General features: G+C 44.6%; 1 pseudogene; it reads right to left on the bottom strand.

Moving 5' to 3' along the window:
* Nucleotides 1-15,356: 15,356 nt before the first annotated feature.
* Nucleotides 15,357-15,725, bottom strand: LOC128047511 (tumor suppressor candidate 2-like; annotated as a pseudogene).
* Nucleotides 15,726-16,477: the final 752 nt, after the last annotated feature.

Genomic DNA, 16,477 nt, shown 5'->3' on the forward strand with positions numbered 1-16,477 from the left:
ATCAAAAATATCATTAAGTAAAGTGTTTTTTAGAGAACATACACAAAAGCAAGCGAAAAAAACCTATATCCTGTAGTTAGACTAATTGGCTTGATTTGACTAGTTCTTTGCAGGGACTTCCCTGGTGGCTCAGATGGTAAAAAGTGTCTGTCTACAATGCGGGAGACCAGGGTTCAATCCCTGGGTCGGGAAGATCCCCTGGAGAAGGAAATGGCAACCCACTCCAGTACTCTTGCCTGGAAAATCCCATGGACTGAGAAGCCTGGTAGGCTACAGTCCATGGGGTTGCAAAGAGTTGGACATGACTGAGAGACTTTCCCTTTAAAGTAAAGAGTAAATCTACTTTATGTGATTTTTAAAAATCACGTAATGATTAGTTTCTTAATTAAATCTTCTATTTTAAAAAATTTCCTGTTTTTATTTTCCTTATTTTTTCCTATTGATTGTTTTTTTCTGTTTGTAGCTAGCCATCAACTGTTTTTTTTTTTTAAATGAATTACAGTTAATTTACATTACTGTATTTGCCTTGAGTGTACAACCTAGTGATTCAATGTTTTTAGGAACCCTAGGGATGAGATGGCTGAATGGCATCACTGACTCAATGGACATGAGTCTGAGTGAACTCCGGGAGTTGGTGATGGACAGGGAGGCCTGGTGTGCTGTGATTCATGGGGTCGCAAAGAATCGGACATGGCTGAGCAACTGAAATGAACTGAACTGAACTGAACTGAGTCCATTGAAAGTTATTACAAAAAAATGGGCATGTTTCCCTCTGCTGTATACTATATCCTTGTAGCTTATTTATTTTCTACATAGAAAATATTTTCTACATGGTTTGTATCTCTTAATCCCCTACCCTGATCTTGCCTCTCCCACTTCTGCTTTCCCTATTAGTTCTCTATATCTGTGAATCTGTTTCTCTTTCATAGATTAAGTCATTTGTGTCATATTTTACTTTCCACACATAGGTGACATCATACGGTATTTGTCTTTGTGTTTCTGACTTACTTCCCTTTGATAACCTCCAGGATTATGTTGCTGAAACTGGCATTATTTCAATCTTTTCTATATTTCATATATGAAATGTGAGTGGACATTTCCATATATAAAAATAGAATTTTCTACATATCATGTAAGAACACATGGGTACATATATCCATATATGAAAATAAAATTTTCTATGTTATATATGGAAATGTGGGTGCATATTTCCATAAAAGAAAATAGAATTTTCTGTTTCCTGTATGAAAATTTGGGTGTATATTTCCATATAAGAAAATCAAATTTTTGTATTTTCTGTTTGAAATATGGGTGCGTATTTCCATATGTGAGAATCTTATTTTCTATACTTCCTTTATGAAAATATGAGTTCAGATTCTAGGTTTAGCTCTCTTGATAGTTTTTTCTGGTGTGTGGAGACTCCCTTATAGAGGATATTGCCAGGGTACATTCCCAGCGGCAGTGTGGGGTGTTCCCTTTCCTCCAGGCTCTCTCCTGCCTTTATTGTTTGTGAACTTGTGAGGATGCCCATTGTGAACGGTGGGATTTGATTTCTAGTTGTCATTTTGTTTGGCATTCCTGCAGTAATTAGAAATGCTGAGCATCTTGTCCCATGAGGCAGTGTGGTATTTTATTTAGATTTCTTTTTAAAGAGTGTGAGAAAAATTTACCAGTGGCAAGTGGCTTTTAGCTAGTCCATCGTGTTTGTAAATCCCTGCCCCAGGACATTTCCTGAGGGCAGCTGTCATTAACAGTGCCCCAGGGCTTCCCTCATAGTTCAGTCGGTAAAGAATCTGCCTGCAATGCAGGAGACCAGGATTCGATTCCTCGGTTGGGAAGATCCCTTGGAGAAGGAAATGGCAACCCACTCCACTATTCTTGCCTGGAGAATCCCACGGACAGAGGAGCCTGGAAGGCTACAGTCCATGGGGTCGCAAGAGCCCGACACGACTTAGCGGCTAAACCAGCACCACCAGACCTTGTAAGTTAGAGGTGCAAGCACCTGTGGTCAAGTTGCAGTTACAGAAAAGGTCCACAAGGCGGCAGCACTTTCCCAAGCACACTTTTGGTTCCTGCGGCGGCAAACAGAGCCTTAGGGAAAGTTGACTTCCTGGACTTATGAAGTAGAGTGGAATGTGCCTGCGCAAACACAAAAGGGCTTGTGTCCCAGTACTTCTCTCTAAAACTTCGCACCCTTAACCCCTAGATGAATCCCAGTGGGGGACACAGCACCCAGCTGAGGGGGCTAAGGTGCCCAGGAGGCTACGCTGTGAGTAAGGAGGCTTGAGCTGGGAACCCCAGCACCAGGAGAAATGGAAGCTGGGTGACTATTGCCTCCGAGATCCTCGAGGACTTGATCCAGCTCTGAGCTCTGATCCCAGCCAGAGCCAAGCAGACAGGAGAGGTTTAAAAAGGGCTCAATGAAGGGCACCCTATCAGGCCGTCTCCATCCCACCCCAGTCCAGCAGTGGAAACCAAGCCTGTTCAGGCTCCAGGGATGGGAGAGTAGCTCCAGTCAGGGAGACTGGAGGGAATCAAGTAGGCATTGCTTTTCTTTTCTTTCGTTTAACGTCATGCCAATGCTGTGCTGCAGTACTGTTGTTCTTGTCCTCAGTGTTCAGTTCATTTCAGTCGCTCCGTTGTGTCCTACTCTCTGTGACCCCATGGACTGCAGCACGCCAGGCTTCCCTGTCCATCACCATCTCCCGGAGTTTACTCAAACTCATGTCCATTGAGTTGGTGATGCCATCCAACATCTCATCCTCTGTCATCCCCTTCTCCTCCTGCCTTCAATCTTTCCCAGCATCAGGGTCTTTTCAAATGAGTCAGTTTTTCGCATCAGGTGGCCAAAGTATTGGGGCTTCAACTGCAGCATCAGTCCCTCCAATCAATAGTCAAGACTAATTTCCTTTAGGATGAACTGGTTGCATCTCCTTGCAGACCCGTGTACAACCACCCAACTCATGTGTTAAATATGTATGAAGTATCTCTATGCTTTTTTTGGATTTTTTCCCCTAGAAGGTGTAGCCCAGTGCTGAGCATCAGGCCCTTGTGGATTATCTAATTTCAGATCCAGTTTTCTGTGTATATGAGGAAGTTAGGAAGGAAGGAAGGAGATAATCCTTGTGCATGATCTCTGAGAGAAAGATGTCTGTGTACATGTGGAAGACTGGCAGGCAGGGAGACAGGCAGGCTCTCAGGAAGGACCCAAGTGGGTAATCCTTGTTGATGATGTAGTAAAGAAAAATTTCTGTGTCTATGTTAGTCCTGACCTCCTAATTTATTCCCCACCCTTCACTATGGATCCCTTTGTTTGACTTTGAATTCTCAGAGTCTCTTGTTGAGTTGCAAATTCATTCTTTTGCATCTTTTCTCCCCCAGTATTTCCTAGAAAGGACATAATATGCTATTGCCTTCCTCTGTCTGACTGATTTCCCTTAGCGTATGATTCTCTAAGGCCCTCCCTGTGGCTACCAGTGGCACCATTTCCTAATTTCAGTTTTGATTTTTCATGGCTGTGTAACTCTCCATTGTGTATATGCACCACATCTTGTTTCAGCTTTAATCTGTCGGTGGAGTTTATGCGGGTTCTTTGTCAAAGCTATTGTGAGTTAGTGCTACAGTGCCTGTTGGGGTTCATGTACCTTTTAATTGCTTTTTTATTTTCTCAGAATATAGACTCAGCTGTGGGAATGTTGGATTCTAGATTTAGCCCCTCTTGATAGATGTTTTTTAGGCATTTGGAGACTGTCCATTATACTGGCTGCTGCCAAAGTATATTCCCACCAATAGTTTAGGGGGATTCTTTTTCCTCCAGACTCTTTCCTGCGTATATTGCCTGGAGACTTCTGACATTGGCCATTGTGAGTGTTTTGAATTGACTTCCCATTGTCCTTTCGACTGGCATTCCAAGAACAATTAGGGATGGTGAGAATCTTGTTTTATGGAGGAGGTTTGGGTGTGTTTTTTCATTTCTTTTTTCTTTTCATTTTCTTAAACGGTGTCAGGACAGTTTACCTTTGGTAGTTGGCTTTCTAAAAGTCGGCTGTGTTTAGAATTTATTTCTCTGGTGCCAGCCACAGCATATTTCCTGAGGGCAGCTGTCGTTAATGGAATCCCAGGCCTTGTGAATTGAGGTGCCTGTGAGCTAGTGACCAGGTTGTAGTTACAGAAAACTGCCACAAGATGGCAGCACTTTTCATGCCCACCTTTGGATCCCTGGGGGCAATCGGAGTCTTGGGGCAAGTTGGCTTCCTGGCCTGTGAAATAGAGTGGAATTTGCCGGAGCAAACAGGAAAGGGCTTGCGTCTCACGACTTTTCCCCCCTTAAAGCTGGGCTGGATGAAGCACAAGCTGGAATCAAGATTGCCAGGAGAAATATCAATAACCTCAGATATACAGATGACACCACCCTTATGGCAGAAAGTGAAGAGGAACTGAGGAGCCTCTTGATGAAGGTGAAAGAAGAGAGTGAAAAAGTGGGCTTAAAACTCAACATTCAAAAAGCGAAGATTATGGCATCTAGTCCCATCACTTCATGGGAAATAGATGGGGAAACAATGGAAACAGTGACAGATTTTATTTTCTTGGGCTCCAAAATCACTGCAGATGGTGATTGCAGCCATGAAATTAAAAGATGCTTGTTCCTTGGAAGAATATCTATGACCAACCTAGACAACATGTTAAAAAGCAGAGACATTACTTTGCCAACAAAAGTCCATTTAGTCAAAGCTATGGTTTTTCCAGTAATCATGTATGGATGTGAGAGTTGGGCCATAAAGAAAGCTGAGTGCTGAAGAATTGATGCTTTTGAACTGTGGTGTTGGAAAAGACTCTTGAGAGTCCCTTGGACTGCAAGGAGATCCAACCAGTCCATCCTAAAGGAGATCAGCCCTGGGATTTCTTTGGAAGGAATGATGCTAAAGCTGAAAGTCCTGTACTTTGGCCACCTCATGCGAAGAGTTGACTCATTGGAAAAGACTCTGATGCTGGGAGGGATTGGGGGCAGGAGGAGAAGGGGATGACAGAGGATGAGATGGCTGGATGGCATCACTGACTCGATGGACGTGAGTCTGGGTGAACTCAGGGAGTTGGTGATGGACAGGGAGGCCTGGCATGCTGTGATTCATGGGGTTGCAAAGAGTCGGACACGACTGAACGACTGAACTGAAATGAACTGATATCAAATGTTCTGCCTATGTTTTCATTTAGGGATTTTGTGGTTTCTAAGATTAGGTCTTTAATCCATTTTGATTTTATTTTTGTACATGCTGTTATAGAATATCTTAATTTCATTCTTTTACATGTCTGTCCAGTTTTCCCTCCAGTTATTGAAGAGATGGTCTTTCCTCATTATATAGTCTTGCATCCTTTGTTGATTGTAACTACATGGGTTTCTATCTGGAATCTGTCCTGTTCCATTGGTCTGTGTGTCCTTTTTTGGCCAGTATTATATGTTTCGATCAGCTTTGTAGTACTGTCTGACGTCAAGGAAATGGAATATCTCCAGATTTAAAGTTGTTGTGGCTCCTCAAGTTCTCTTGTGTTTCCATAAAAACCTCAAAATTATTTGTTCTGGTCAGTGAAAATTGCCACTGATATTTCATAGGGATTTCACTGAATCTCAGGTGACATTGGGTAGTATGGTCAGCTTAACAATACTGAATATTCCAATCCAAGAACATGGTCTATCTTTGCATGTAGTTGTGTTTTTAATTTCTTTCACCAGTGTCTTTATAGTTTTCTCAGTACAGATGTTGAACCACCTTAGGTGAGCTTATTCCTAGTTACTTCTTTTTTTTGAAGTGATTGTAAATAGGATTGCTTCCTTAATTTCTCTGATAGCTTGTTAGTGTACAGAAATGCAACAGATTTCTGTATGTTAATTTTGCATCCTGTAACCTTACCAAATTCATTGAGCTCTAGTAGTCGTGTAGTGGCACATTTGGGATTTTCTGTGGGTAGTATTTCACCTGGAAACAGTGACAGTTTAATTTCCAATGTAGGTTTCTTTTTATTGCTTTCTCTTTGCTTGCTGTCACTAAGACTTTCAAAACTATATTGAATAATAGTGGCAAGGGTGGACAGTCTTGTTTCTGATCTTAGAAGCAATGTTTCATCTTTTCACAGCTGTGTCTGATGTTAGCTGCGTGTTTATGAACATGGTTTTTATGCTGAGGTATGTTTCCTCTATACACTTTCAGGTTTTATCATAAATGGCTGTTGACTTTTATCAAAAGCCTTCTGTGCATCTGCCCCGTTCAGCACAGTGGGTGAGAAAGACCTGAACCAGGGTCGAGTGCATAATAAAAAGACAGATACATATAATTTGGCAAGTGGGGAGTCAGAGGGCCCTCCTGCTCTCCATGGCAGAAAGACAAAAAGGCTCCTTTCAGCCCGCACTTTTATTGGCAGAAGTCACATGACATCATTAGGAACTAGCTATACAGGGAAGTTTCAGAGAAGGCAATGGCAACCCACTCCAGTACTCTTGCCTGGAAAATTCCATGGACAGAGGAGCCTGGTAGGCTGCAGTCCATCGGGTCACTAAGAGTTGGACAGGACTGAGCGACTTCACTTTCACTTTTCACTTTCATGCACTGGAGAAGGAAATGGCAACCCACTCCAATGTTCTTGCCTGGAGAATCCCAGGGGTGGGGGAGCCTGGTGGGCTGCCGTCTATGGGGTCGCACAGAGTCGGACACGACTGAAGCGCCTTAGCAGCAGCAGCAGCATACAGGGGAGTTTGATTAGCGCAGGCTCTGCTCTTGATCAGGAATACCTTGTTTTGTTTCCATGGGGATGGACGCAGGGGTAGGCAGTGAAGTGGAGCAGAGAGCACGTCCCACCCCAGGAATGTCCGTTAGGCATGCTTGCTAGGACAATCAGGAGGGTGCAGTTTGCCGCACCCTCGAGTCATGGGGCAGGTTCTGACTTCTGCTCCACCAGGCTGCAACATCTCCCGCTTTTTGATTGCAGGGCTATCACGGTCATCCAGAATAATAATATAGGGCTCTTTTTCTGTTAAATTTGGAAGTGCCCTGTTAGGATCAGGGAACCAGTGAGAATTGTTTGTACAAACTGAAGAGGAAGGGTCATTCCAAGTTAAGGGTCTAGCTAATGGAGGATTTGGAACATAAGTCCAGTACAAATCAGCATCTGCCCCAGTTACCGCACAGGAGACCAATGCCACCGTAGCCAGCAGCATGGTCTCAGGAGTTATAGGTGTCTGAGTGTGCAGGAGCTTGTTTGCTCTTCTGACTGAGGCTCTTCAGTTGTCCCCAGGTCACAGGAGGTGCCTGACGAGTGCGTGGTTGTGGTTCTCGCTTGGGGGGGGGGTGGGTCCGCCAGGCGCAGCCATTGGAGTTTCTGTGTCACCATTGCCATGCTCACTGTGGGATCCCACATCTCCTGTGGTGCAAATGGGGGGTTCATGATATGGCTTGATGTACCTGCTTGGTATCCAGCGAGGGCCATGACCTGTTGAGACACAGCCATATCCTTATCCCCATGTTAGTAGGGGGGTTGGTCCTTCTTCCCATGGACCACCTTCTAGTGCCTTCCATCAGACCTGTGGGTGTTGCACTGAAGGAGTATGTGAATGGTGTTTCTCATGTGGGGTTGAGTTTTGGTCATCTGTTGTGAAAAAATTTAAGGTTAGGAGAGCTAAATGCAGATGTACAGGTGGAGATTTCCCTGCTATCCCCCCTTTTTTTTTGCTTTAAAAGCTGATTTTTAAGAGCATATTGTGCCTGTTCAGTGATAGCTTGGATTATATGGGATGCCTGTAGAGTGACGAATAAACCAGAGAGAGAAAAAAGCTTTAAAAGCTTTACTGGTGTAAGCGGGCTTAAAAGATCAGCCTGAGAATTGCCAAAGGTGAGAGCCCCTGGGAGGGGGAAGTGAGCTCGAATATGTGTAATTAAAAAAAAGGAAAGAAATGGGAACAAACAGTTTTTTGAAATTGGAGAAATAGGAGGAATAATTCCTCAGAATTAACATGTTTAATTTTTGCAGTCTCAATAGACTTGGTTATTCCAACAACATAGCCAGAGTCACTAACAATATTAATAGGGGTCTTATCTTTAGAAACAAGTACTGTAATTACTGCTACTAGTTCCACACATTGGAGAAGGCGATGGCACCCCACTCCAGTACTCTTGCCTGGAAAATCCCATGGACAGAGGAGCCTGGTAGGCTGCAGTCCATCGGGTCGTGAAGAGTCGGACACTTTCATGCACTGGAGAAGGAAATGGCAACCCACTCCAGTGTTCTTGCCTGGAGAATCCTAGGGACAAGGGAGCCTGGTGGGCTGCCGTCTATGGGGTCGCACAGAGTTGGACACGACTGAAGTGACTTAGCAGCAGCAGCAGCAGCAGTTCCACCCACTGAGCGGAGGTATAGGGAGTAACTAGAGTCTTTCCTTCCTCAGGACCGGTAATGCCTGCTTTGCCATTGTTGGAGCCATCTGTAAAACAAGTAGGAGCATCTGGGTGCGGCTTTGGTGACTCTGGGCCACACAATGGAAGTTAGGGAGATAAACTGTAACAATTTATGTGCAGGAGGGTGATTGTCAAAAATGCCCACAAAATCAGCAAGGGTAACCTGTTATGATAAGCAAGTTTGCCAAAGTTGCTATTGTTGAGTTTTGTCAGATGGAACATGAATAGCTTGAGGATCAAAGCCAGTCAACTGGTGAGTACGTTTTCTTCCCTGCATAATTAAATTAGACACAAGGGTAACGTACGTCATCAGGGTCTTGCCCTCCTGAGAATGTGGAAACAACCATTCTATGATGCCAAATGTAGGCTGTTCCTGAAATAAAACTCCTGTAGGGGTTTCTGGAGAAGCTACAACAATGAGAATAGGATAATCATAATGAATACGATTAAGTTGAGCATTTTGAATGGCAATATTTACTATATCAAGTTCCTTTTTAGCTTGTGGAGTCAGAGTCAAAGGGAGGAAAGGGCTGAGTCCCCTTTAAGAGTCTCAAAGAGTTGTTTAAGTGAACTGATATGGATGCCCAAAGTAGGGTGCAACCAATTAATATCTCCTAAAAGCTTTAGAAAATCATTTAATGTTTTGAGATTATTGTATCTAATGGATACTTTTTGGGGTGTAATGGTGCGTTCTGAAACCCAGTAACCTAAATAGAAAAAGGGAGCTGTTTTTGAATTTTTTCAGGGGCTACATGTAGTCCCCATCATATAAGGTCATGTTGAACTTGGTGAAAAAGTGGGTTTAGGAGAGACTACTCTGGGGCAGCTAAGATTATGTCATCCATATAGTGAAAGATATAGACTTGAGGATAAAGGGACCAAGAGTGCTAGCCACACATAGCATAGGACTATTCATCATTTCCTGAGGCAACATTTTTTATTGGTACCATTTCATGGGAGCTTCTTGGTTAATACTGGGCACCGAAAATGCAAATTTCTCTGTCTTGTGGGGCAAAAGGGATTGTATAAAAACAGTCTTTAAGATCCAGAACTACAGTTGGCCAATTTTTGAGGTATGGCTGGCTGAAGGGGATGGGAGTCCAGGCTGCAAGGCCCCCATGGGTTGCTTAACTGCATTAATAGCTCGAAGATCATGACACAGCCTCCATTTGCCTGACTTTTTAGGGATTGCAAAAACTGGAGTATTCCAAGGACTAGGACTCTCTTCTGAGAGAAGAAGAGAATTATTCATCTGCTAAGGCTTGTAAAGGTGTTTCTCCTTTGCTAGAGACCATTGATCCACCCAAGTAGGTTTAGATGTAAGCCACATTAGAAGTGTGGTGTGTGGTGGCAGAGAAATGTCAATGGCCCTAATTAAAAAATTGTATATTCTAGCCCTTTTCTGTCCAATTTGGGCTGAACAGGTAAAGGAGAAGGATCTCCCTGTAAATTTTTTCCTAGCCCTTTTCCTGGTTGGTACCCCATTCTCACCATCATATGATTTGTCTTTCCCTCATTGGTGAGAACCAGGTGCCATTGGGCAAGCAGATCTCTGCCCCATAAATTATAGGGAATGTCTGTAATAAAAGGTTAGAAATGGGTGAGTTGTTAATCGGGCCCTAGGTAAGGAAGAATTGCTGCAGTTTGAGCAAGTTGTTGGGGTTCTCCCAAGCTGATATTTTCCCCTGGGGTTCAGTCAAGGGCCAGTCATCTGGCCATTGACGAGAAGTAATGATGGAAACATCAGCCCCAGTATTTAAGAGACCAGAGAAGGTTTTTTCTTGAATTTTAACCTTACAAGTGGGCCAATCTGAGAGTATTTGTTGAGTAAAGCACACTACTTGATCACCTGTGCTCCCAAATCCTTGTTCGCCTCTGGTGACAGAATTAGAATTGTTAGGGATGTGGTAAGGCAAGAGAAGGAGCTGAGCAATTCTCTGACCTTGAGGAATGACATGAAATGAATCAGAGAGAGAGAGCCATTACTTTAATTTTTTCCTGAATAGTCTAGGTCAATAAGGCCAGGAAGAATTTGGAGGCCCTTAAGATTTAGGCCACTTTTGCCCAGAATGAGTCCTACGGTCCCCGGTGGAATGGGGCCTTGGATCCCAGTAAGAATTGCTAAATGAGAATCTGATTCACTAATCTGAACAGTTACTCTGGTTGGGAGGTCCAACCCAGCACTTCTGCTGGTAGTAGCTGAGAGGCTGAAGACAGCCTGAAAGGTGTGCTGGAGGTCCTCACAGGGTATGCCCCCATTGTTTGTGGGGCCTGATGCTGGCCCCGTTGGCCATTTCACAGCTGTAAAGGGGAACTGTTTTTATGAACTTTTGATCTGCATTGATTAGACCAATGATTGCCTTTTTGGCAGAGGACACAGTCCTGGTGTTTTAATGTCACCAGTAGGTGGAGGTATTATAGCACCTGTTTTGGGATGGGAATGGCAATCCTTTTTTATATGTCCAGGCTTTTCACTTTGAAAGCAGGGGAAGAGTTAAAATTATTTTTAAAGGCAGCACAAATTGCTTGGGCTAGCATGGTTTGTTTGTGGGCCTGTATACCAATATTTTGACATGCTCGGACAAAATCTGCAAGACTGCCATTTTGATGAATAGGGTTAAGGGTGGCCTTACAATCTTCATTGGCATTTTCATAGGCTAATTGTTTTAACAAAATGTTCTCCGCTATTAATTTGACAGTGGAGAGCAGATGAGAGGCGGTCTACAAATTCAGTGAAGTCTTTTCCGGGTCTCTCTAATATTTTAACAAATGAACCAGTATGCTTGCCAGTGTCTGATACCGTCTGCCACGCCCTTCGGCAGCATTAATACACCTTTGTAAGTCAGTTGGGCTGTTGGACTGGTATATTGCCTTGTGCCTGTGAGCATTTCAAAAGTAAGACTATGTCTATTGGCCAAATTAATATTGGCTTGCTTTTGGCACAACTTAGTATAAGAGGCAAAAAACTGTAAATATTGGGGATCACTTTAAGCAGCTTTGGCTAATATTTTAACATAGTAAGAAGAGCATCTCCCACACAAATTTCCAATAGTTCCTGTCTATAGGGGGAATTGGCCCCGTTCAACCTAACACTAGATTTTAATTCCTTTAAAACCTGATTTCAAAAGTTTCATGGGTTGCAACAACCTGAGTGGGATTACTGGGGTCAGGCCTGTAATCAAGAGGGAAAGCAAGATGGTTCGTAATGTACAAAGCGCCCGAATGAAGGGCGGAGGTCATGGTCTGCTGAAACCGAGCCAGAGGCTTATCCTCCCAGGACATTTCTGGACCTGATGGAGAGGCTGTGCTGGAAAATCGCCCTTAGGCTTGGATGGCAAAAGGGAAGAATGGTTAACAGGAGCCACCTCTGAGGACATGGCCTTTCACATGGTTTCTCGTACTGTAGAGGGTATAGGACCAATCGCACTAGCCCCCAGGTCGCAAATACCGTCACGAGTATGTGATCCCGTCTCCTGTGTGCTGTTTTTTTTTTTTTTTTTTGTCTTTTTTTTAAAATTAGTTTTTTATTTTTTTAATTTTAAAATCTTTAATTCTTATCTGCGTTCCCAAACATGAACCCCCTTCCCACCTCCCTCCCCATAACATCTCTGTGTGCTGTGTGCTGTTTTTAAATTTTCTCCCACTCGGTCCCAAATTTCAATACCTAGAGCGCCTTCTTCTGGAAGCCAAGGGTTATATCTAACCACCTCTTTTAGCAATTGGGTCAATTGCTCCTCTTTTACCTGCGCTCCAGCATTATGGCGGAGGTGCTTCAAAAGCTGGAGATCAAGTTTCTCACCTATACTCAAATCATTCCTCATTGTTACCCTGACTTCCTAAGACAACAAGGGACTTCCCACCCTTAGAGTCTGAGGGCCTGGTCTCCATCCAGGCATCTCATGTACCGCTCTCTGTCTTCGCGTTCAGTTTTTTCCCTTGCGGGAATCCTTCCCAACTTCAGGTCCCCGTTTGGGCGCCACCTGCCGCTTCCAACACAGCGGGTGAGAAAGACCTGAAACAAGGGCGAGCGCGTAATGAAAAGACAGACATGTAATTTGGCAAGCGGGGAGTCAGAGGAGCCTCCTGCTCTCCCTGGCAGGAAGACAAAATAGCTGCTTCCAGCCCGCACTTTTATTGGCAGAAGTCACATGACATCATTAGGGACTAGCTATACAGGGGAGTTTGATTAGCGCAGGCTCTGCTCTTGATCAGGAATAGCTTGTTTTGTTTCCACGGGGACGAACGCAGGGGTAGGCTGTGAAGCGGAGCAGAGAGCACGTCCCGCCCCAGGAATGTCTGTTAGGCATGCTTACTAGGACAAGGAGGGTGCGGTTTGCTGCACCCTCGAGTTACGGGGCAGGTTCTGGTCTCTGCTCCACCAGGCTGCAACATCCATTTACTGAGATGGCTTTTATTTGATTTGTTACTGTGTTGTATCACATTGATAGGTGGATACTGAGCCATCCTTCCCTCCCTGGGATAAATCTCGCTTGATCATGTGTGGTCCTTTCAACAAATTCCTGAATTTCCCTGTTAATTCATTGAGGGTTTTGCATCTATGTTTATCCGTGTTACTGGCCTGCAACTTTCTTGCTTCTGTGATTTTTTTTTTTTTGGTTTTGGCCGCAGGGTGATGCTGGCCTCAGAATGAGTTCAGAAGTGTTCCTTCCTCTGCAGCTTTTGTGGAATGGTTTCAGAAGGGTCTGCATTAACTCTTCTCTGAATGTCTAGTAGAATTCATCTGTGATGCCATCTGGTCCTGGATTTCTGTTTGTTGGGAGTTTTAAATTACTGGTTAAATTTCAGTACTGGTAATTGATCTGTTGGTGTTTTCTATTTCTTCCTTGTTTAGTCTTGGGCAATTGTACATTTCAGAGAATTTGTCCATTTCTATTAGCTTGTCTATTTTATTGATGTATAGTTACTCATAGTAGTCTCTCATGAACCTCTGTATTTCTGTGGTGCCAGTTGTAACATTTTTCATGTTTGGTTTTTATTGATTAGGGCCCTCTCCCTTTTTTTCTTGATTGAGTCTGTTTAAAGGTTTATCAGTTTTGTTTCACTCTTCAAAAAAACAGCTGTTTGCTTCCTTGATCTTATCTGTTTTTCAATTTTTTATTTACTTATCTCGATACTCTGATATTTAAGATTTATTTTCTTCTCAATTTGGGTTTGCTTTATTCTTTTTCTATTCCTTTGGGCATAAGGTTAGATTGTTAGAGGTTTTTCTTGTTTCTTGAGGCAAACTTGTATCACTACAACTTCCCTCTTAGAACCTCCTTTGTTGCATCCCATAGACCTGTGGATCATTTCATTTTCATTTGTCTCCAGGTATTTTTATTAACTTTATTACTTTTTTAAACTTCTTCAGTGGTCCATTGGCTGTTTAGTCGCATATTGATTAGCCTCCAAGGGTTTGTGCTTTTTTCAGTTTTCTTGTTGATTTCTAGTCTCATAGTGTTGTGGTCAGAAGAGATGATTGATATTATTTCTAAATTTTCTTACTTATCAAGGCTTGTATTGAGGCCTAGCATGTAATGTATCATAGAGAATGTTCCACGTACACTTGAAAAGAGTGTATTATACTTTTGGATGGAATAATATGTATATAAGTGACAACATCCATATATGTATAGATATCTATATATACATATCTATCTATATCTATATATATGGGGTTCCCTCATAGCTCTGTCTGTAAAGAATCTGCCTGCAATTCAGGAGACCCCGGTTTGATCCCTGGGTTGGGAAGATCCCCTGGAGAAGGAAATGGCAACCGATTCCAGTATTCTTTTTTTTTGCAGGGTCTACAAATAATTTTATTGAACAAATAACACAACAGCCTTCCTAGATTGAGGACTACCCTCCCCAAACCATTTCTCACACGCTTAAAGCACAGAGTTTGCACAGTAAGGAATTAAAAAAAAAAATCATTTCTATGTAGAAATCAGACTCTGCCCCAACAACATCATGGACTAGACTATTTACAGGCTTTCACATTTTAAGTAATCCTATTAATGGTTGTTCTCTCCTTTCTGGCCCTATCCAGGGGCTCCAGTACTTTTCTTTTGACTGATACTGAAGGGAAGGGTATACTGTAGGGAAAAGGGGTGGTGGGCTCCTCAGAGCTATTGGCACCAGCCCTAGGGTGCTGTGCCTTACCACAGGGTGGTGGATGTGCAAGGGCAAGGGGGATTAGATACACTATGTGGGATGGGGCACAGGCATCCAGAGCCCTTCCTGATCCCCATCCTCTGCCCTCTCAACTTGTAGCGGGGAGAACAGCTAGTTGCAGTGGGGAGGGATCGGGCCAGCCCTGGGTAGAGAGAGAAACCTCCCACACCAGTCCCTACTCCTATTAACAGCCAGCAAAGTGTCCATCCATGTGGGGCTGGGAACAAATGGGCAGGTAGGCAGGAAAAATCAGGCTTGTTTTACCCCCCAGCCTCTGTCCAACACGGGAGGAATCAAGGTAGCAAACGGCTGAAATGCTCCAAGGAGAGGGTAAAGGAAGTGAGGGAAAGGAAGTTCCCACTTTTGTAGAGCTCCCATTGCCCTGGGGCTGGAAAAAGGCAGACCTTGCTTGTAAAGTGCTGCAGCCTCTAGCAGGGCTGGGCCCTAGGCAAGCTTGGAAGAATACAGGCCAGGCAAGGGCACAGGAACCAGGCATTCCCGACCAGCATGTGCCCTGCCATGCTCCTTGTAGGGATTGCTGGGAAAGGTGGACTGGTAACTCCGCCGGCAGCCCTCACCAGCTTCCAGCCATCTCTGGTCCACATACAAACCAACACCCAACCAGCACTGTAGGACTGCCCTGCTCACAGCTGAAGGTTCCAGGCCAGTGGAGTTTATTCACAGTTGTGGCCCCAGCCTAGGTTCCTCAATGGAAGCCACACCTTGAGCCGGGGGGTGTCTTGCTGGGGCAGGGCGTGTTTATGCCTGCCACCCCCCAGGCTCACACCTCATAGAGGATCACAGGGAAATCCACGTGGATGCGGGGGGGATCCAGCTTCACGGCGCCCTGAGGAATCAGGTTCTTATGCACCCGCCTCAGCTTGGCCCACTTCTGCCCATTCTTGGTGACGACTGTCTCTCATAGAATTCGTGAGCCAGATCCGCATCCTCGTCACAGAACATGGAGCCGCTGTGCGTGAATACGAAGCGGGGCACGACTCGGCCTCGCGGTCGCACCAAAGCTTGCTCAGCGACCGCCGCCTCTGGGCCGCCGCCCCCCGCCGCTGAGGTGAAGGGCCCCAGGCCCCGAGCTTCGGAGCCGCTGGCGCCATGTCAGGGCTGCCGGCGGATGGCGGGCCCCGCGGTAACTTCGCTCTTTCAAGGCCGTCGGCGCCACCATACCCTGCCTGGGCCTTGGTTCTCAGATGCCGCGCCGCCGCCGCCTTCCGCAGGCTCCGCTGTCTCCCCACTCCAGTATTCCTGCCTGGAGAATCCCCATAGACAGAGGAGCCTGGTGTGCTGCAGTACATGGGGTCGCAAGGAGTCAGACACAACTTAGTGACTAAACCACCACTAACACACACACACACACACACACACACACACACACACACACACACACATGTTGTTGTACAGTCACTTAGTCACGTCCAACTCTGCAACCTCAGGACTGTAGCATGCCAGGCTTCCCTGTCCTTCACCATCTCCCAGAATTTGCTCAAACTCATGTCTATTGAGTCGGTGATGCCATCCAGCCGTCTCACCCTCTGTCATCCCCTTCTCTGCCTGCCTTCAGTCTTTCCAGCGTCAGAGTCTTCCAGTGAGTCGGCTCTTTGCATCAGGTGGCCAAAGCTTCAGTTTCAGCATCCGTCCTTCCAGTGAACATTCAGGGGTGATTTCCTTTAGGGTTGTCTGGTTTGATCTCCTTGTTTTCCAAGGGACTCTCAAGTGTCTTCTCCAGCACCACAGTTTTGGCTTTAGCATTCTGAAAACACCAGGGAGATCAAGACACTATTTTGACATTTGATTTCAAATATATAGAGATCAATTTCTAAGTTTAGAGATAGCACAAATGGCTTTTT

The sequence above is a fragment of the Budorcas taxicolor genome, chromosome 5 (genome assembly GCF_023091745.1).
Source record: "Budorcas taxicolor isolate Tak-1 chromosome 5, Takin1.1, whole genome shotgun sequence".
NCBI lineage: Eukaryota > Metazoa > Chordata > Mammalia > Artiodactyla > Bovidae > Budorcas > Budorcas taxicolor.